Genomic DNA, 22,700 nt, shown 5'->3' with positions numbered 1-22,700 from the left:
TACTGGTGAGCGCTACTACTCAGCTTTTGGGTCCTCATTCACCTGCATAACACATATGCATATGAGATGAATAATGTAGGGTAAGTAACATTATATAAGGTAGCATTGTTTAAAGTGGCTAGTGATATATTTACTAATTTCCCATCAATTCCCATTATTAATTATTATTCTAGCTACTGCATCTCAGTGCTAGAGGCGTCACTACAGATCCTGGTTCGATTCCAGGCTGTATCACAACCAGGCCATGATTGGGAGTCCCATAGGGTGGTGCACAATTGGCCCAGCATCATTAGGGTTTGGTCGTGGTAGGCCGTCATTGTAAATAAGAATTTGTTCTTAACTGACTTGCCTAATTAAATTAAAATAGCTAGAATGCAGGCTCAAAAAAGTTTTCAGTCAGACATTCATGCTTGCCATACAGAGTTGAAATTCCTTGCCAATATTTTGAATTGAATAACATTGCTTGTGAACTTCAGAGCTGTAACGATTTGACACTTTGGCTTTACAAACGCGTACTGGTAGTCATCGCTCCTGCTTGAGAGTAGACATTCTGGGTGATGGGATACAGCGTCATCATCTCACCCGGTCCTTCTCTGGAGAACTCTCATTGGCTATTGCTGATCACCGTTCTCAAAACTTGACAGAATCAAACATGTTTTAAAATATCAGGATATCTGGGACTGCTCAAATACGAAATCAGTAGCCCTCAGATTGAGTCTCTGTCCTGCTCACACATTAAACGGCCACATGTCTCCGATCTCAAAAACTTGTCTGGGACAGCCAAATCAGGGCTAACATTGTGTAGTGTACACCAGACTTTACTCAACTCTCACTCACTGACATTTCCTCTTGCCAGCTAGCTTCTCATGCTCGGTTCGGGATGCCACTAGTGATGGGCTGTGAACGCTAACAAGCTAATAAGGACAGCCTTGTCTTGCCGACATGTTGTAACTGTATTGGAGGGATTGTTCGATTCGCTCAAAAAGCAAGTTGCGTACATGGAAAAAGTCCCCCACTCTTGCAGTGTGTCATCCTAGTAAGGCTTTCTTGTCAATTAACTGATGAACAAGTTGTGTTTGTTTATCTAGCCATCTGTAGCATAGCTGATGTTTTTTATAAGGGGTTTGGAGATTTGTTTAACCACAGCTAATTAGATAACAGTAAGGACTGACCTCATGTTGGTGGCTTCCCACTCTTTGTGGTCATGTACATGTGTTTACACAGATAACATGACCTGATCTGGCATGTCTATGGCCCATACCATACATCAGAAACAAAAACATACATACAGTTCCTTCGGAAAGCATTCAGACTTTTTCCACATTTTGTTAAGTTTACAGCCTTATTCTATAATTGATTAAATAGTTTTCCCCCTCATCAATCTGCACACAATACCCCACCCATAATGACAAAGCAAAAACATGTTTTTTTTTGCGCAAATGTATTACAAATAAAAAACTGAAATATCACATTTACATTCAGACCCTTGGCACACCTGTATTTCGGGAGTTTCTCCCATTGTTCCCTGCAGATCCTCTCAAGCTCTGTCAGGATGGATGGGGAGCACAGCTATTTTCAGGTCTCTCCAGAGATGTTCGATCTGCTTAATATCCGGGCTCTGGCTGGGCCACTGAAGGACATTCAGAGGCCTGTCTCGATGCCACATCTGCGTTGTCTTGGCTGTGTGCATTGGGTCATTGTCCTGTTGGAAGGTTAACCTTCGCCCCTGTCTGAAGTCCTGAGCTCTTTGGAGCTCTTTTTTTGTACATTACTCCTTTCATCTTTACCTCAATCCTGACTAGTCTCCCAGTCCCTGCCGCTGAAAAACATCCCCACAGCATGATGTATGCCACCACCATGCTTCACCGTAGGGATGGTGCCAGGTTTCCTCAAGATGTGATGCTTGGCATTTAGGCCAAAGAGTTCAATCTTGGTTTCATCAGATCAGAGAATCTTGTTTCTCATGTTCTGAGAGTCTTTAGGTACCTTTTGACAAACTCCATGCGGGCTGTCATGTGCCTTTTACTGAGGAGTGTCTTCCGTCTGGCCACTCTACCATAAAGACCTGATTGGTGGAGTGCTGCAGAGATGGTTGTCCTTCTGGAGAAAATAAATGTCTCCCATCTCCACAGATGAACTCTGGAGCTCTGTCAGAGTGACCATCGGGTTCTTGGTCACCTCCCTGGCCAAGTACCTTCTCCCCTGATTGCTCAGTTTGGCCGGGCAACCAGCTCTAGGAAGAGTCTTGGTGGTTCCAAACTTCTTCCATTTAAGAATGATGGAGGCCACTGTGTTCTTGGGGACCTTCAATGCTGCAGAAATATTTTGGTACCCTTCCCCAGTTTTGGTACCCTTTGCATCGACACAATCCTGTCTCAGAGCTCTATGGACTATTCCTTCGATCTCATGGCTTGGTTTTTAGTCTGAAATGCACTGTGAACTGTGGGACCTTATCTAGACATGTGTATGCCTTTCCAAATCATGTCCAATCAATTGAATTTACCACAGGTGGACTCCAAACAAGTTGTAGAAACATCTCAAGGATGGTCAATGGCAACATGAGCTTAATGTTGAGTCTCATAGCAAAGGGTCTGAATACTTATGTTTTAATTATTTTATACATTTGCTAAAATAAAAGTTTTTGTTTTGTCATTATGGGGTGTTGTGTGTAGATCACTGAGGACCTTGTTTTATTTAATCCATTATAGAATAAGGCTGTAACGTAACAAAATGTGGAAAAAGTCAAGGGGTCTGAATACTTTCCGAAGGCACTGTAGATGACCATGTCATAGTGATTAAATCAAAGCAAGTTAAATCTTCCTTAAAAACAATACATTAAATTACACAAATGGCCCATATAGAGAAATTGCCCACGTACAGTGAAAATAACAGACCTATGCCCTATACAGTGCCTTAGAAAGTATTCACACCCCTTGGCTTTTCCATATTTTGTTGTGTTACAGCCTGAATTTAAAATGGATTCAATTGAGATTTTGTGTCACTGGCCTACACGCAGAACACCATAGCATAAATGTGGAATTCTGTATATATACGCTACTATTTAAACGTTTGGAGTCATTTAGAAATGTCCTTGTTTTTAAGAAAAGTAAATTATTTATCCGTTAAAATAACATCAAATTGATCAGAAATACAGTGTAGACATTGTTAATGTTGTAAATGACTATTGTAGCTGGAAGCGGCAGATTTGTAATGGAATATCTACATAGGCGTACAGAGGCCCATTATCGGCAACCATCACTCCTGTGTTCCAATGGCACGTTGTGTTAGCTAATCCAAGTTTATAATTTTAAAAGCCTAATTGATCATTAGAAAACCCTTTTGCAATTATGTTAGCAAGGCTGAAAACTGTTGTTCTGATTAAAGAAGCAATGAAACTGGCCTTCTTTAGACTAGTTCAGTATCTGGAGCATCAGCATTTATGGGTTCGATTACAGGCTCAAAATGGCCAGAAACAAATGCCTTTCTTCTGAAACTCAGTCAGTCTACTCTTGTTCAGAGAAATGAAGGCTATTCTATGCGAGAAATTGCCAAGAAATTGAAGATCTTGTACAACGCTGTGTACTACTCCCTTCACAGAACAGAGCAAACTGTCTCTAACCAGAATAAAAAGCGGAATCGGAGGTGCACATCTGAAAATGAGGACAAGTACATTAGAGTGTCTAGATTGAGAAAAAGAAGTCCTTAACTGGCAGCTTCATTAAATAGTACCCTCAAAACACCAGTCTCAACGTCAACAGTGAAGAGGCGACTCTGGGATGTTGGCCTTCTAGGCAGAGTTGCAAGGAAAAAGCCATATCTCAGACTGGCCAATTAAAATAAAAGATTAAGATGGGCAAAAGAACACAGACACTGGATAGAGGAACTCTACCTAGAAGGCCAGCATCCCGGAGTCGCCTCTTAACTGTTGACGTTGAGACTGTTGTTTGTGGGTACTATTTAATAAAGCTAATAATGTTTGCACAATCCAGGTTTGGACATTTCTTAGACTTTTTACAAATGTATTTATTTTTATTTCACCTTTATTTAACCAGATAGGCCAGTTGAGAACAAGTTCTTATTTACAACTGCGACCTGGTCAAGATAAAGCAAAGCAGTGTGACACAAACACAGAGTTACACATGGAATAAACAAACGTACAGTCAATAACACAATAGAAAAGTGAGTGCAAATAAAGTAAGATTAGGGAGGTAAGGCAATAAATAGGCCATAGTAGTAAAATAATTTCAATTTAGCATTAACACTGGAGTGATAGATGGTGTGTAAAGGAGCAACAAAAAAAATAACAATATGGGGATGAGGTAGTTGGATGGGCTATTTACAGATGTGCTATGTACAGCTGCAATGATCTGTAAGCTGCTCTGACAGCTGATGCTTAAAGTTAGTGAGGGAGATGTGAGTCTCCAGATTTTTGCAATTTGTTCCAGTCATTGGCAGCAGAGAACTGGTGACCCATGAAATATACATTCTGGAGCGCGTGCTACGGGTGGGTGCTACTATGGTGACCAGTGAGCTGAGATAAGGCAGGGCTTTACCTAGCAAAGACTTATAGATGACCTGGAGCCAGTGGATTTGGCGACAAATATGAAGCGAGGGCCAGCCAACGAGAGCATACAGGTCGCATTGGTGGGTATGTATGGGGTTTTGGTGACAAAACGGATGGCACTGTGATAGACTGCATCCAATTTGCTGAGTAGAGTATTGGAGTCTATTTTGTAAATGATGTCGCTGAAATCAAGGATTGGTAGGATATTCAGTTTTACGAGTGTATGTTTGGCAGCATGAGTGAAGGATGCTTTGTTGTGAAATAGGAAGCCGATTCTAGATTTAATTTTGGATTGGAGATGCTTAATGTGAGTCTTGAAGGAGAGTTTACAGTCTAACCAGAAACCTAGGTATTTGTAGTTGTCCACGTATTCTAAGTCAGAACCGTCCAGAGTAGTTCTGAGAGAGCATGCATTTACATAGTTTTACTTGCATTTATGAACAGTTGGAGGCTACGGAAGGAGAGTTGTATAGCATAGAGGCTCGTCTGGAGGTGTGTTAACACAGTGTCCAAAGAAGGGCCAGATGTATACAGAATGGTGTTGTCTGAGTAGAGGTGGAACAGAGAATCACCAGCAACAAGAGCAACATCATTGATGTATACAGAGAAAAGAGTCGGCCTGAGAATTGAACCTTGTTGCACCCCCATAGAGTCTGCCAGAGGTCCGGACAACCGGCCCTCTGATTTGACACACTGAAAACTTTTTGAGAAGTAGCTGGTGAACCAGGCGAGGCAGTCATTTGAGAAACCATGGCTGTATAGTCTGCCGATAAGAATGCAGTGATTGACAGAGTCGAAAGCCTTGGCCAGGTCAATGAATACGGCTGCACAGTATTGTCTTTTATTGATGGCGGTTATGATATCATTTAGGACCTTGAGCGTAGCTGAGGTGACCAGTTCGGAAACCAGATTTCATAGCGGAGAAAGGTATGGTGGGATTCGAAATGGTCGGTGATCTGTTTGTTAACTTGGCTTTCGAACACTTTAGAAAGGCAGGGTACGATAGATATAGGTCTGTAACAGTTTGAGTCTAGGGTGTGTCTCCCTTTGAAGAGGGGGATGACCGCCACAGCTTTCCAATCTTTAGGGATCTCAGACGATATGAACGAGAGGTTGAACAGGCTAGTAAATAGGGGTTGCAACAATTGCGGCGGATAATTTTAGAAAGAGAGGGTCCAGATTGTCTAGCCCAACTGATTTGTGAGGGTCCAGATTTTGCAGCACTTACCCAGAAAGACTCACAGCTGTAATTGCTGCCAAAGGTGCTTCTACATAGTATTGAGTCAGGGGTGTGAATGGTTATGTAAATTAGATATTTCTGTATTTCATTTTCAATGCATTTGCAAATATTTCCAAAAACACGTTTTCAGGTTGTCATTATAGGGTATTGTGTGTAGATGGTCGAGAGAGAAAAAACGATGACTCCATTTAGAATTCAGGTTGTAACAAAATGTGGAATAAGTCAGGGGGAATGATTACTTGCACTGTAACTGAGCGACACATGAAATCTGTTTTTGGTTTGAGTACAGTGAAGAAATCCATAATGGCGTGTCTGGTTTGGTAGGTGATGTATGTCTGTTTGAAGTGTATGCAAATAGATTAGGCATTTTCAACATACAAATGTTTCTTAAAAAGACTAGAAGAGAAGTAGTCAATTTCCCCTCAACCCTCAACCATGAAAGACTATTATACATGTTGTTGATGTTAGTTCTGTGTGTGTAGTTAAGGGCCAGGCGTGCTGCGTTGTTTTCAGCCAGCTGCAGCTTTGCTAGGTCTTTCTATGCAGCACCTGACAGTAATCAAGACGGGGCAAGTTCAGAGCCTGAACAACTAATACGGTTGATCTTTGTGTACAAAAACGCACAACACATTTCTTTCATCTGTAACTTCTGTCAATATGACTTCACCATGATAACTGACCACACCAATGTTACTCCTAGGAGTTCAGCTTCTTCTTCTTCTTCAGCAACTTGTTCAGTGGTCACACCCTTTATGTACGGCTCCAGTTGAGGTTTAGGTCTTAGAAGATGCTTTGAACCAAATACAATGCTTATGGTTGTAGATTAGTATTAGTATTTAACGACAGTTTATTGTTAATTACCCATCCTGACACGGAGTGTAACTCCTTGCTGAGAGACTGACAAGCAACCCTAGTTGCTTCTTTTTCCCCATATGTTTCCCTCTCTTTACATTCTAAATGTATTGTTACTCTTTGGCTCTGTGATGCGAGCTAACTATTCAGTTATATCGATTTGTGTATTGTGCATGTAGCCCTTTACAACAAGAAAAATGAAAATGGTCACACCCCCAAAAATATTGGCAAGAATCATTTTTACAAATATTCCAAGTGCTGCGTCTGGATTATCCTCCTTATACACAGCAGACTAACACACTTCAAATAAAATAAAACATTACATCTTCAACAAAAGAGTCCGGATCTCTTATAAATGTGTCTTGTGTCACAGATCAACCACTATTGGTTGACACTCTGGTTGGTTGAATGATAGCCTGGGTCATGCTTACAGTCAAAGTAAGAAGCTTCCTCTAAATGACAACTAAATGATAACCAGTCGATGTTCAGGTCACCAACACATTTCACATTTAGCATCGGACACCTTGTCTAACATCAAACACATATTCTCCAGACAGTTTGCACTTGGTGACCTATATCAGCAGCCTAAAAGAAGAGGCTTCACATGAGGCAGGTGAACCTGCAACACGTCTACTTCATTTGTCATAAGATCCTCTCTGAGCTTTACAGGAACATGGCTCTGAACACCTCCCCTGTAGACGTTCCTGTCTCTTCTATAGATGTTATATCCTTGTATTCCTACTGCCTTATCATCAAATGTGCTGTCTACGTGAGTCTCAGAAAGGGCTAATATTTTCTAAGGTTAGCAAATTACTCATTCACTTTTTTTTCCAGAGGCTACATATATTTATGAGCTTTTATGAGTTAACTCACCCTTTCCTAAAACTGAACTCATACTGATAATAGGTTGTATTTCTGATCATAACAATAGAAGGAATTACGCAGTGCAGAGGTAGAAAGAATGCAGGCATCTTTGTGTATTCAATCCAAAATATTGCCAAGTTAATCAGAGACTTTCCCAACCGTATATGAATTCCGTTATAGTCACATATTGTATTTCTGTGCTGGAGTTTAGTCAGAGCACAAATGGAAGTCTCCTTCCAACCAAATCTCTCCTGAGTGCTCATGGTCTTTATCATCCTGACACGACCAGAGCACAAGATGGATTCCCCTTGCCATTCTGTCAGCCTTATACAAATGCTTTGTTTCTGCAATTGGTGTCTCTGTTTCCAGTAGGTCTTCTAAATAAATAAATAAAATATTTATATTCATCATGATGAAATCCACTTCTGCAATTTCATCATCTTATTTCATTACATACTATTTTGAATCTTTGGTACAGCAGCCTGGTATGCTGTGTTGTTGCAGGTGCAGTATAAGTATATTGGTTTATTTAAAATATGATTCACATGCAAATTCCAATAATGTTGTATTCTATATCATGATTGGAGTGGATGTGTTGGTAAAAGTTTCATTATGATTCCCTACCCCTCAGGGTTGGGGTTAATTCCACTAAATTAAATCCCTGTAAATTAAATGTTATTCAATTGAATTCCAGATCAGTATTTGAATGCAAATATAATTAAATTCCTCTAAATTCCAATGTAAGGAAAATCAATTCAATATTATTCCCAACAATTCCACAAATTCCAATTGATCAGGTCACTGTTCAGACAGGCAAGCTATACTGGAAATATAGAAACACATGTTGAAATTATTTAAAACAAATCCTGCAGTAAATGTTTGATACAATGTGCATTAATTCCATTAACTGGGAAATATAAAATATGGAAGTTGAATTCAATTCAATTCCAAAAATGAAATGTCTTTACAATTACAATTACAATTAAATTCCTATTCAAAACATCCAAACAGTCTAATTCCAATTCAATTCCAACTCCATAACTTGAAGATTGTTAAAATTCGAATTAAATTCCATATCAATTCTCCACTTCATGACTGAAATCAAGCATTGCAATTGACCCTAACCCTGCTACCCCTATAACCTTGATGCCTGAGGAGGTGAGGCATGTGTCACGCCTTGGTCTTAGTATTTTGTGTTTTCTTTAATGATTTGTTCAGGCCAGGGTGTGACATGGGTTTATTGTATTGTCGTATTGGGTTTTTTGTAGGCATTGGGATTGTGGTTGATTAGGGGTGTGTCTAGTATAGGCTTGGCTGCCTGAGGCGGTTCTCAATCAGAGTCAGGTGATTCTTGTTGTCTCTGATGGGGAACCGTATTTAGGTAGCCTGGGTTTCACTGTGTATTTCGTGGGTGATTGTTCCTGTCTCTGTGTATTGTTCACCAGATAGGCGGTAATTAGTTTTCACGTTCCGTTTGTTGTTTTGTATTTGTATTAGTTATTTCATGTATCGCGATTTATTCATTAAAGACATGAGTAACCACCACGCTGCATTTCGGTCCAACTCTCTTTCGACAAACGAAGAACGCCGTTACAGCATGGTGGTGCTGGACAAGTCCTGGTGGTGCTGGAGGAGGCCTGGTGGTGCTGGAGGAGGCCTGATGGTGGTGCTGGAGCCCTGGTGATGCTGGAGGCCTACTGGTGCTGGAAGTGGCAGACACAGACCAGTCCAGCTACCCTGTTGGAGTAGGCCTGGTGCTGCCGGAAGCGACCTGGTGGTGCTAGAGACCTGGTGATGCTGGAGGGACCTAGTGGTGCTGTATGAGGCCTGGCGGTGCTGGATGAGGCCTGGAGGAGACCTGGCGGTGATGGGGGAGGCCTCGTGGTGGAGCTGGCCTCGTTATGAGATGGGCTGTGTGCTTATCACTGTGGGCTGTATAGTGATACTGATAACCCACTGAGCAACTTGCCTGTGCGTTATCATGATGTGCCTGTGCGTGACCCATGATGTTTTCCCCCTGGCCAGGCTAGTGTATTGTGCAACGCCAGGTCCTGGTGTGTTAGCCGAGCTGCCCTGTGGTTCAGGCAGCACAGATGGCTGCATGGAGGAGGCAACTAGGCTGAGCTTACTTCCTCTGGGAGTGGGGAAAACCAAATACAGTGTCTTGCAAAAGTATTCATCCCCCTTAGGGTTTTTCCTATTTTGTTGGATTACAACCTGTAATTTAAATGTATTTTTATTTTTATTTCATGTAATGGACATACACAAAATAGTCTAAATTGGTGAAGTGAAAGGGAAAAAAATAATAACATGTTTCAAAAAATTCAAAAAATAAAAAACTGAAAAGTGGTGTGTGCATATATGTATTCAACCCCTTTGCTATGAAGCCCCAAAATAAGATCTGGTGCTACCAATTATCTTCAGAAGTGACAGAATTAGTTAAATAAAGTCCACCTGTGTGCAATCTAAGTGTCACATGATCTGTCACATAATCTCAGTATATATACACACCTGTTCTGAAAGTCCCCAGAGTCTACAACACCAAGAAAGCGGCACCATGGCAACCAAGGAGCGCTCTAAACAGGTCAGAGACAAAGTTGTGGAGAAGTACAGATCAGGGTTGGGTTATAAAAAATATCTGAAACTTTGAACATCCCACAGAGCACCATTAAATCCATTATAAAAAAATGGAAAGAAAATAGCATCACAAGAAACCTGCCAAGAGAGGGCCGCCCACCAAAACTCACAGACCAGGCAAGGAGGGCATTAATCAGAGAGGCATCAAAGAGACCAAAGAGAACCCTGTAATTACTGCAAAAGGTGGCCCTAAAGTATTGACATTGGGGGGGGGACAGATATTATATCAATTATTATCTACAGATGTTTTCTATTGCATTACAGATTCCACAGCTGTAGAGTAGCATCAATATACCTATCTTTATTTGAAAGACATGTTGGTGCATAGAGAATCAGTTGCCAAATTTCTATGAGATGAATATGGAACGGATGACAATGTCGTGTTCTGCTGCACTACAGGTATTTTAATTGACCTATTCTGATACAGAATGGATGTACAATGCGAACTGGATTCCAGTTAGGTAGAAGAAGAGTATGCATGTGCTGATGATGTCTGCTGTGATGGAGTGCTAAGCTTGCTGAGTAAACTTACCCGTAATTATACCCATCGTGCCACTGAGCCTACTACACGACAGACTAGAGTTTAGTTAATTGTTAAATCTTTCAGATTTCCAAGAAAGGCGGGATTTCGCTCAGAAACACATTTATTAGCTGAAGTTGAAATAATGTTATCATCATTGGGGCGCGCGACCTGAAGCTCGAACTTTAATTTTAGACGCAATTGAACACAGTGTATTCCGTCTTAAATTTTATCGATTATTTACGTTTAAAAATACCTAAAGTTGGATTATGAAAGTTGTTTCAAATGTTTGGAGCAAGATTACAGGTAACTTATTAGATAAATGGTAGTCATGTCGGGCGAGTTGAAACCGGTGTTTAACCGAATCAAACGCGCCAAATAAATTGACATTTTGGAGATAACAACGAAATTAATCGAACAAAAGGACCATTTGTGATGTTTATAGAACATATTGGAGTGCCAACAAAAGAAGCTCTTCAAAAGGTAAGGCATGAATTATATCGTTATTTCTGAGTTTTGTGTTGCGCCTGGCGGGTTGAATTATGATTGTCATGTGTTTGTTTGATGGGGTGCTGTCCTGGCTTTCGCCGTAAAGCCTTTTTGAAATCTGACATGGTGGCTAGATTAACAAGAAGTTAAGCTGTATTTTGGTGTATTGCACTTGTGATTGTATGAAAGTTAAATATTTCAAATTTATTTTGAATTTCGCGCTCTGCATTTTCACTGGATGTTGTCGAAATGTTCTGCTAGCGGAACCCCTAGCCGTGAAAGGTTAAGTCATTAAAGTACATTGCTCTGGCCCCCATTTTAAGACCATCACTTGTAAGGACATTGCCATGGATACTTGAACCCAAATACCCTTGCATACCCTTATCTCAGGATAAAAAACAAAGGGAATTTGACAGTCAAATCAGGAAAACCTGGTTCAGTATGCTTTCTAACAGACACTGGGAGATGAATTCACCTTTCAGGAGGACAATATCCTAAAACACAACGCCAAATCTACACTGGAGTGTCTTACCAAGAAGACAGTGAATGTTCCTGAGTTTGGACTTAAATCTACTTGAAAATCTATGGCAAGACCTGAAAATGGCAGATCTCTCATTGGTTAGTCTGTCAGTGAGTGCTCAGAGGCAAAACTCTGAGCTATGTTAAAATTATATAAACAAACACTTTGGGGAAGGCAGGTTTTGCAGATGTAAAAGGCCGCTGTGCTTTTATCATTCTGACATTTCTAGATTTAGTCTTCATTTTTTAAGGCTGCCATGTACAAAAAGTATGTTTGTACTTGGCAGCGAGGCACAGAAAATTAGATTGTAGTGATGAATTGCTGTAGACTGTATGCAATGAGTGTATTATTCCTATTGCGCTCTCGAAGATGCATTCTCTAACCAGCAATAAACAAGCAAGACATACCCAATCAGTTCAGCCACTGTTGTGGCATGGTTTTTCTTTTTTTCTCGGGAGCTTGGGGAATATGAAGTAAGATTGGTTTAAGGTGGCTATGATGGCCACTTCGCTGTGCTGTTTGGTTTTTAATATTTACATACTCAAATATAGGAGAGGACATAATAAACAAAGAGGCACAGGCACTTGCACAAACACACACACACACACACACACTGTTTGCACTGCTCACATCTCTCCAGTTCCCAACATTAAGCACCCGCCTATCTTATCTAGCTTGATTGATGGTGCAATTGTGTGTGTGTTTTAAAAACCTAGCTTTTCTCTGGTGTGATTTTTCACATCCGCACCCACATTCGGAGTGTGCGTCCCAAATGGTACTCTATTACCTATATGTAACAGTTTAGCTTCCGTCCGTCTCCTCGCCCCTAACTGGGCTCGAACCAGGGACCCTCTGCACACATCGACAACAGCCACCCTCGAAACATCGTTACCCATCGCTCCACAAAAGCCGCGGCCCTTGCAGAGCAAGGGGAACAACTACTTCAAGGTCTCAGAGCGAGTGACGTCACGGATTGAAATGCTATTAGCGTGCCCTACTTTGACCAGGGCCCATACTCAGTGGGCACAGATGTCAAAACAACGTCTATTCCATGTTGGTTCAACGTAATTTCATTCAAGTGACATGGAAACCATGTTGATTTAAACAGTGTGTGCCCAATGGGTAGGCTCTGGTGAAAGGTTGTGCATTATGGAGGGAATAGAGTGCCATTTGTGATAGACACAGACAGAGAATGTATCTGTGAGAGTAGCCTACTAGATTGAGAAATAGTCAACACAAAATAGATTGTCTTTGAGTGTGTATTTGTAAGTATTATTTTGGAATGTATGGAAGTTACTACATTGTGTTTTTGAACAGTAGGTTCGAATCACCAGTAGACTACACAGCTGTTTCGACACAGATATCAAATTCAAAACACGTAATATATGTTGACAGAGAGAGACTACATCTATGCACTCTGGCTCTTACAGGAACTTACAGTAATGTGCAGCAATCCTTGAATATCTAATTCTTTGTCTAACTCAGTAATTAATAACGGCATAATATTCATAATATTCTGTGACAGAGTAGTGTCCTTTCCAGGGGGTGTACCAGTACTACATCAAGCTACAGAAACAGGAAATAGGCTCCTGCTCTATTGGCCGTTTTGGCTTGGACAATGCTTACTTTACTTAATATTCTAAGAGTTTCATATGAGAGTTTGGTCCAGTACTCATGTATCAGTGGAGGCTGGTGAGAGGAGCTTTTGGAGGACTGGCTTTGTGACAGAGGGTCCCTGGTTCGAGCCCAGGTAGGGGTGAGGAGACGGACGGGTTGGATCCAGGTGCAGAGAAGGGAACAGACAAGGAATCAGTGGTTGAGGACAAACATAATACATTACTGAGAAACAGTCATGGAAGGATCACAGTAACACTTGAAAAACAACAAACACTAAGTCTCAAACTCACTCAGGAGACAAACGCACAAGGCACATAATTCAAGCTTCAACAAAGGACAACAGAAAACACACATATTTTAACAGGGAAATCATAATGAGTAAATAGGACACTCCTGAGTGTTGTTAACTTCTTTACGCACCCATCCCGTCATACTAAAAATATTTAATTTTCGTGAAATCACAAGTGCAATATAGCAAAACACAGTTTAGCTTGTTTTTTAATTCACCTAGTGTGTCTGATTTCAATACAGCTTTTCGGCAAAAGCATAACAAGCGTTTATGTTAGAACATCTCTCTCAGTAGACAAAATATTACAAATACTAGCAGCCAAGTAGATTGGTCACGAAAGTCAGAAAAGCAATAAATTAAATCGCTTACCTTTGATCTTCGGATTTTGCACTCACGAGACTTCCAGTTACACAATAAATGTTCCTTTTGTTCCATAAAGATTATTTTATATCCAAAATACCTCCATTTGTTTAGCACGTTATGTTCAGAAATCCACAGGCTCGAGCGGTCACGACATCGCAGACGAAAATTCCAAATAGTATCCGTAATGTGCACAGAAACATGTCAAAAGTTTTTTATAATCAATCCTCAGGTTGTTATAAAAATATATAATCGATAATATATCAACCGGGACTGTAGCTTTTTCAATAGGAGAGGGAGAGACAATGGCTAACCCACTCTGTTGCGCAAGCAAAACTCTGCGAACACCCAGCTATTCACTGACGCGATGTGATCTTTCTGGCTAATTTTTCAAAATAAAAGCCTGAAACTGTCTAAAGACTGTTGACACCTTGAGGAAGCCATAGGAAAGGGAATATGGTTGATACCCCTTTAAATGGAGGCAAGGCATCCAATGGAACAGAGAGCTTTCAGGAAAAAAAGCACTTCCTTGTTGGATTTTCCTCAGGTTTTCGCCTGCAATATCAGTTCTGTTATACAGACAATATTTTGACAGTTTTAGAAACTTTAGAGTGTTTTCTATCCTAATCTGACAATTATATGCATATTCTAGTTTCTGGGCCTGAGAAATAGGCAGTTTAAAATGGGTATGTTTTTTTAGCCAAAAACTAAAATCCTGCCCCCTACACTCAAGAAGTTAATGTCTCTAGGGCGGTCTTTGCCACCTTCTGGTGACAGGTGGAACAATGACAGTATCCCCCCCATTTTCCAGGAGTGGCTCCAGCCGTGGAGCCAGGGCGACCACCACGTTGTTGGTTGAAATCCCGAACAAGTCCCGGATCCAGGATGTCCCGGGCACCCACGCCTGTTCCTCGGGGCCGTAGCCCTCCCAGTCCAGTGAGGGTGTTTTGGATCCGACGAGCCTCCAACAGACATCGGACAGTGTAGGCCGACTGGCACAGGGGGCCACTGCATCACCTGGGAGGCCCGCGAGACCACCTTTGAGGGAAGATCATAAAGGGACAGCCACACTCGTTGACCCGGTTGGAGGAGCCAAAGAGGCCTTCGTTGACAGTTTGCCTGGTGTTGGTTTCGGGCAGATGAGCGGAGTAAGAGTGATCGCACTCTGATCCAGGTGCGGCGACATCGTCGAATGAACGCCTCGGCTGATGGCACGTCCGCACGTCCGCCTCTTGATCGGGGGGGGGACTCGACCTGACAATCGAACGGCGAGTTCGGCAGTGTGTTGGGAGCATACTCTGCCCAGGCGAGGAACTTGCTCCAGTTGCTGGCCTGGGTGGAGACAAAAGAGCGGAGGAACTTCTCCAGCTCCTGGTTGGCCCGCTCCGTTTGCCCATTCGACTGTGGGTGGAACCCAGAGGAGTGACTCACCGACTCACGAAGACAGGTGGGACCAGGGCCGACTAGTTGGAGCATCCCAGCTGGTCGCTGTCATGACGACTTGCTCACGTCCTCAATCATGTTGGGCCACCACAATTTCTGCCTCAGGAACTCCAGTGGTCCGATTAACCCCTGGATTCTCAGTTAATTCAGAGGAGTGTCCCCATTGTAGTACTCGAGAGCGGGCCGATTGCGGAACATAAAGTCTGTTAGTGGGACACCCGCTGGGGTCAGGTTCTCTGGTCTGGGCTTGTCGTACAGTGGTCTCTATACTCCATAACACGGGAGCCACAATGCGGGAGCTGGGGATGATGGGCTCGGACTCCCTCTCCTTGTTAGAGACATCGTGTTGGCGGGCCAGGGCATCTGCTTTCTGATTCTTGGATCCCGGGTAATAGGCTAGAGTGAAGTTTAATCAAATTAAAAAACAGATTCCACCTAGCCTGGCGAACGTTCAACCTCCTGGCTTCTTGAATGGAGACCAAGTTCTTATGGTCCATCCAGATCACAAAAGAATGAGGTGCCCCCTCTAACCAGTGTTTCCACCCCGCAAGGGCCCACTTGACTGCCAAGAGCTCCCGGGTTGCCTACATCGTAGTTGCGTTCTTGGCGGGCATGCAGGATGTGTTCCGGAAGGGTCTTGGAGAAGATCAGGATGTCGTCTAGGCCTCCCGGAGCAGTATGATGGCCACCTGGGACAACAACAAAAACGAAGTCTCGTAAACTCACTCAGGAGACAAACGCACATGGCACATTATTCAAGCTTCAGCAAAGGACAACAGAAAACACATCTCTTTTAACAGGGAAATCATAATGGGTAAATAGGACACATCTGAGTGTCGTTGTCACGAATCCCGCCGAAGATGGTGCCTCTTCCTGTTTGGCCAGCGCTCGGCGGTCGTCGTTATCGGCCTACTAGCTGCCACCGATCCCCTTTTCTGTTTCATTTAGTGTTGTTTGATTAGTTTCACCTGTGTCTTGTTTTTGTTTTGGGCTATTTAAACCCGGTAGGCCCGCCGGCTTTTGTGCGGGCTTGTTTTTCTGTTATTGGTGTGTGTATATTTTGTGGATTCTATTTTCCGAACAGTTTCGTTCTGTTTGTTTGGACTGGGTCTTTATGCCCCCTTGTGTGTGGCATTGACCGACACTCTGTTGTTTGGAAATAAATATCCACGTATCGAACTACCCTGCTCTCTGCGCCTGACTCCCCCACCCACTACTTCTAGAAGTTGTAACAGAAGCCTGCACCATCTATGGAGTCAGCAGGAGCAGCGACCACCCCTCTTCCATCAATGGAGGAGCGCGTCCTCCATCACACAGCCGTCCTCCATCTGATCGGTTCAGCGATGGACCTGATGATGGAGAGGACGGAGCGATGGGAGAGGAGTGGTCTCCCGACATCCACCACAGCTCCCCCACAGACGACGCAACCCACTCCTCCTCCGGCGGCGTCTGGTCCCAGTGTGTTGCGTCTCGCGCCCCCAAGGGAGTAGGATGGAGCGGCGGCTGGGTGCCAGGGATTTTTGCTCCAGCTTGAGCTCTACCTGGCTACCGTTTGTCCGACTCCCTCGGGTGAAGAGAGTGTGAGCCTCCTCGTCTCCTGCTTGACGGGTAGAGCCCTAGAATGGGCCAACGCTGTCTGGAACGGCCCAGACTCTGCTCGGGACCACTACCCGGAGTTCACCCGCAGTTTTCAGGCCGTGTTCGACCACCCTCCTGAGGGCCGAGCGGTAGGTGAGCGATTGTTTCTCCTAAGACAGGAGACGAGGTGCGCGCAAGACTTCGCCTTGGAGTTCCGGACCTTGACCGCTGGTGCGGGGTGGAATGACAGGATCCTGATGGTCCACTACCGGTGCAGCCTCCGGGACGACGTCCGCAGGGAGATAGCTTGTCGGGACACCACACTCTCCACAGCTGCATCAAGGGGGACTGGAGGAGGAGGCTCCTCCTGCACCTACTGCGGGTGGCGAGGACACACTTCGGACCAGTGCTGGAGGAGTCCATCTGGGAGTCGAGATGGCAGGCGGAACACTTCTCGGCCACCTCAGGTGAGTAGGCACCAAACTCACCCAGAGCTCCCTCTTGGTCCCTCTCTCCAGCATAAGGTGCTAGTCGATTCATGCGCAGCTGGGAGTTTTTATCGATCGCGGACTCGCCCGTAGGTTGGGGATTCCGTTGGTGCCGATAGACCCACCTTTCCCGTGCACTCCTTAGATAGCCGACCGTTAGGGTCAGGGCTGGTCAGGGAGGCCGCGGTTCCGCTGGACATGGTAACGCAAGGGGATCATAGGGAGCGGATCCGTTTCTACCTTATCGATTCACCTGCGTTTCCAGTGGTGTTGGGGGTTCCCTGGCTGGCTATTCACAATCCCCTCATTTCCTGGAGACAGGGGGCTCTTCAGGGGTGGTCAGAGGAGTGTATAGTAGTTTCCATCGGTGCCACGTCGGTGGAGAGTCCAGACCAGGTTTCCACTGTGCGCATTCCCTCAGAATATGCTTTTTGTAAAAAAAAAGGCGACCAAATTACCACCCCATCGACGAGGGATTGCGTGATAAACCTCCAGGAGAACGCTGCACATCCCAGGAGTCACGTGTACCCATTGTCACAGGAGGAGACGTTGGCTATGGATACATATATCACGGAATCTCTGAGACAGGGGTACATTCCCTCCATGTCACCTGTCTCCTCAAGTTTCTTTTTTGTGAAAAAAGGAGGGAGGACTGTGTCCGTGCATTGATTATCGAGGTCTAAATTCGATCACAGTGGGATTTTGTTATCGACTACCTCTCATCGATACGGCGGTGGAATCATTCCACGGAGTGTGTTTTTTCACAAAACTGGACCTCAGGAGCGCGTATAATCTGGTGTGTATTCGGGATGGAGACGAGTGGAAAACCACGTTTAGTACCACATCAGGCCACTATGAGTACCTCGTCATGCCGTATGGGTTAAAGAATGCTCCAGCCGTCTTTCAATCCTTTGTAGATGAGATTCTCAGCGACCTGCACGGGCAGGGTGTGGTGGTGTACATTGATGACATCTTGATCTATTCCGCCACACGCGCCGCGCATGTCTCCCTGGTGCGCAAGGTACTTGGGCGACTGCTGGAGCATGACTTATACGTCAAGGCTGAGAAATGTGTGTTCTCCAAATGAGCCGTTTCCTTCCTGGGTTATCGCATTTCCACCTCTGGGGTAGTGATGGTGTGTGACCGCGTTAACACCGTGCGTAATTGGCCGACTCCGACCACGGTAAAGGAGGTGCAGCGGTTTTTAGGGTTTACCAATTACTACCGGAGGTTTATCCAGGGTTTTCGCCAAGTGGCAGCTCCTATTGCATTTACGGTGGTCGGCCGAGGCGGACGGAGCTTTCAACTGGTTGAAGGCGCTGCTTACTGACGCGCCCGTGTTGGCGCATCTGGACCTCTTGTTAGCGTTCATAGTGGAGGTGGATGCGTCCGAGGCTGGGGTTGGAGCTGTGCTGTCACAGCGCTCGGGCACGCCACCGAAGCTCCGCCCCTGCGCTTTATTTTCGAAGAGGCTGGTCCGGCGGAGCGGAACTATAATGTGGGGGACCGGGAGTTGTTAGCTATGGAGACACTGGCTTGAGGGGGCTAAGCACCCTTTCCTCATCTGGACTGACCACCGCAATCTCGAGTATATCCGGGTGGCGAGGAGACTGAATCCTCGTCAAGCTAGGTGGGCCATGTTCTTTACCCGATTCAGATTTACGGTCTCTTATAGACCAGGTTCCCTCAACACTAAGGCCGACACGCTGTCTCGTCTCTATGACACTGAGGACCGGTCCATCGATCCTACTCCCATCCTTCCAGCTTCTAGGCTGGTGGCTCCGGTGGTATGGGAGGTGGACGCGGACATCGAGCGGGTGTTGCGGTTGGAACCTACGCCTTCACAGTGTCCTACCGGTCTCAGGTACGTGCCGTTTGGTGTCCGTGATCAATTGATTCGGTGGGCTCACACACTACCCTTTTCAGGTGATCCGGGGATTGCGAGGACAGTGCGTGGTCTTAGGGGGAAATACTGTTGGCCCGCCTTAGCCAAGGACGTGAGGCTCTATGTCTCCTCCTGTTCGGGGTGCGCCCAGAGTAAGGCTCCTAGGCACCTGCCTAGAGGGAAACTACAGCCCCTCCCGGTTCCACAACGGCCCTGGTCTCATCTGTCGGTGGACTTTCTTACTGATCTTCCCCCGTCTCAGGGGAACACTACCATTCTGGTCGTTGTGGATTGGTTCTGCCGTCTCCTCCCATTGCCTGGTCTCCCTACGGCCCTACAGACTGCGAATAATCTATTTACCCACGTCTTCCGGCACTACGGGGTGCTGGAGGACATCGTATCTGATCGGGGTCCCCAGTTCACGTCCCGTGTTTGGAGGGGGTTTATGGAACGTCTGGGGGTCTCGGTCAGCCTGACCTCTGGTTATCACCCGAGAGTAATGGGCAGGTGGAGAGAGTGAACCAGGAAGTGGGTAGGTTTCTGCGGTCGTATTGTCTTTATGCGCGCTTGTGTGTGGCGTTGACCGACACTCTGTTGTTTGGAAATAAATATCTACGTATCGAACTACCCTGCTCTCTGCGCCTGACTCCTCCACCTACTACTTCTAGAAGTTGTAACAGTCGTTAATGTCTCTAGGATGGTCTCTGCCGCCCTCTGACAGGTGGAACCATGACAGGGCTCATTGTAATGGCTGGAATTGAATAAATGGAACGGTGTCTAACGTGATTTGCATATGTGTTTGATTCCATTCCATGTATTCCATTCCAGCAATTACAATGAGCCCGTGCTCCTATAGCTTCTCCCACCAGCCTCCTATCCACAGGCTGCTCATCAATAACATCAAATTTAAGGTCTCTCTCTGGTCTCTTTCTCCCTCTCTGGTTTCGCTCTCTTTTCTCTCTCTCACTCACTTTCTCTCCCTCTCACTCACTTTTCCACTCTATTTATCTCTCTCTCTTTGTATCTCTATCTCTCACTCACTTTCTCATTTTCTCTCTCTCTCTCTCTCTCTCTCTCTCTCTCTCTCTCTCTCTCTCTCTCTCTCTCACTCACTTCCCCTCTCTCTCACTCACTTCCTCTCTCTCCCTCGTTTTCTCTCACTCACTCACTCACTCACTCACTCACTCACTCACTCACTCACTCACTCACTCACTCACTCACTCACTCACTCACTCACTCACTCACTCACTCACTCACTCACTTCCCCTCTCTCTCTCTCACTCACTTCCTCTCTCTCTCCCTCGTTTTCTCTCTCTCTCTTTCTCTCTTTCACTCACTTCCTCTCTCTCTTTCACTCACTCACTCACTCACTCACTCACTCACTCACTCACTCACTCACCACTCACTCACTCACTCACTTTCACTCTCTCTCTGTCTCTCCCTCTCACCACAACAAGGATGACTAGACGCTATCCTGGCAAATTGGAGAGAGAGACAAATGACCACATTTCTGATCTACAGGCAATCTGAGGATTAGATGTAATTGTTATATTTGATTTGAATAGTTTCAACCTTGAAGTTCCAGTGGTAGTGAGGCTCCTGGATGTTGGAGCCACGGGTTGGCCTTCAGTTGATGTTGTAGTTGACAGAGTGTACTGATGTGTTTAGTGCACAGATGAGTCATTGATTGCTCATGCACTTTTTCTACCTGTATTTATTGTCTGTGTATGTCCTTGTCTATGTTTTATTACGCGTTTCTATGTATGCACAGAGCCGCAACCAACATTTCCCCACAGCCATTATCTTCTATTTTATCTCAAAGTTGAGTGACAATAAAGTTGAGTCAAAAAGTGATGCAAAGTGAGTGGTTGATGAGAAATACAGGTGATGCTTCCTCTAAGAGGTTGAGCCTCTGTCTTGCATCATAACTAATAACTCTTCTATTAAACCCACAAGAGGCCTTAATGTAAGCATAAAACCTCCATATCTATCCATCCCCAAGTCTACGTACCAAATGGCACCCTATTCCAAGTTACACGTTTTATTGTCACGTGCAGTAGTACAGTGAAACGCATTTTCTTGCTTTGTCATCCTCTATAGTGCACTACTCAAAAGCAGTGCACTAAATGGAATAGGGTGCAATTTGAGAAAAAAACCGATGTCATTTGATTAAGGCAGGGCAGGGTCTTTCCTCTAAGCTTCCCCCAAACAAACAGACAGCAGCCAGTTGTTGGTTCCTCTTAGGCAGGCTGGCAGACAGGCAGGCTGATTGGATTGATGATGATGCTGGTGCTAATGTGTGATAGACTGTGTTAATAATGCTTGGCTCTCTTTAGGGGGTTCCTAAGCTCTGTGTTGATGGATCTGTAAATCTGTCTGCCTGTTTGGATTGCAACACGTCAGTGCACACCGTGCCACAGGGACCCTGATGCATAACCAACCTGTCACTTACTCCTCAACTATTGTTGTGTGTGTGTGTGTCTGTGTGTGCGTGAGTGTGTGTGTGTGTGTGTGTGTGTGTGTGTGTGTGTGTGTGTGTGTGTGTGTGTGCATGCACGTGTGTGTGTGTGCTCGCACTTTCACTGAGTCTGATTGCATATGTGGAGTGTGTGTGTTGGAGTGTGTGTAGCTGTGAGACAATGGCTTATAGCAACATGTTGTTGGTTAAGTAAGTGTTGTGGGGGCCTCCCGGGTGGCGCAGTGGTTAAGGGTGCTGTACTGCAGCGCCAGCTGTGCCATCAGAGTCCCTGGGTTCGTGCCCAGGCTCTGTCGTAACCGGCCGCGACTGGGAGGTCCGTGGGGCGACGCACAATTGGCCTAGCGTCGTCCGGGTTAGAGAGGGCTTGGTCGGTAGGGATGCCCTTGTCTCATCGCGCACCAGCGACTCCTGTGGCGGGCCGGGCACAATGCGTGCTAGCCAAGGTGGCCAGGTGCACGGTGTTTCCCCCGACACATTGGTGCGGCTGGCTTCCGGGTTGGATGCGCGCTGTGTTAAGAAGCAGTGCGGCTTGGTTGGGTTGTGTATCGGAGGACGCATGACTTTCAACCTTTGTCTCTCCCGAGCCCGAACGGGAGTTGTAGCAATGAGACAAGATAGTAGCTACTACAACAATTGGATACCACGAAATTGGGGAGAAAAAGGGGTAAAATTTTAAAAATGTAAAAGTAAGTGTTGTGCAGGATAGTGCATAAATGTGTGGGAGCAGGGTTTTCTGTGTCTCGGTACTGTCCTGAGGTATTCTAACGTGCTGTGAGATGCTGTTTCAACACCTCTTTTCCCTTTTCATTCCCACCAGACCCTGGGGCTGGTACCCACCTGGGCATCTGGCAACGTGATTCGGTCCAGAGAGGCAG

General features: G+C 44.9%; 1 protein-coding gene across 2 annotated transcripts in view; it reads left to right on the top strand.

The window, feature by feature from the left end:
- The window catches only part of LOC124017328 (coiled-coil domain-containing protein 148-like), a 47,984-nt gene that overhangs the window by 21,983 nt on the left and 3,301 nt on the right, over window positions 1-22,700 (top strand). The window lies entirely within an intron of this gene.

The sequence above is a fragment of the Oncorhynchus gorbuscha genome, linkage group LG01, assembly GCF_021184085.1.
Source record: "Oncorhynchus gorbuscha isolate QuinsamMale2020 ecotype Even-year linkage group LG01, OgorEven_v1.0, whole genome shotgun sequence".
In the NCBI taxonomy this organism is placed as follows: domain Eukaryota; kingdom Metazoa; phylum Chordata; class Actinopteri; order Salmoniformes; family Salmonidae; genus Oncorhynchus; species Oncorhynchus gorbuscha.
Note: the sequence above shows the minus strand (reverse complement) of the source record. Positions and strands in the feature narration are given on the sequence as shown.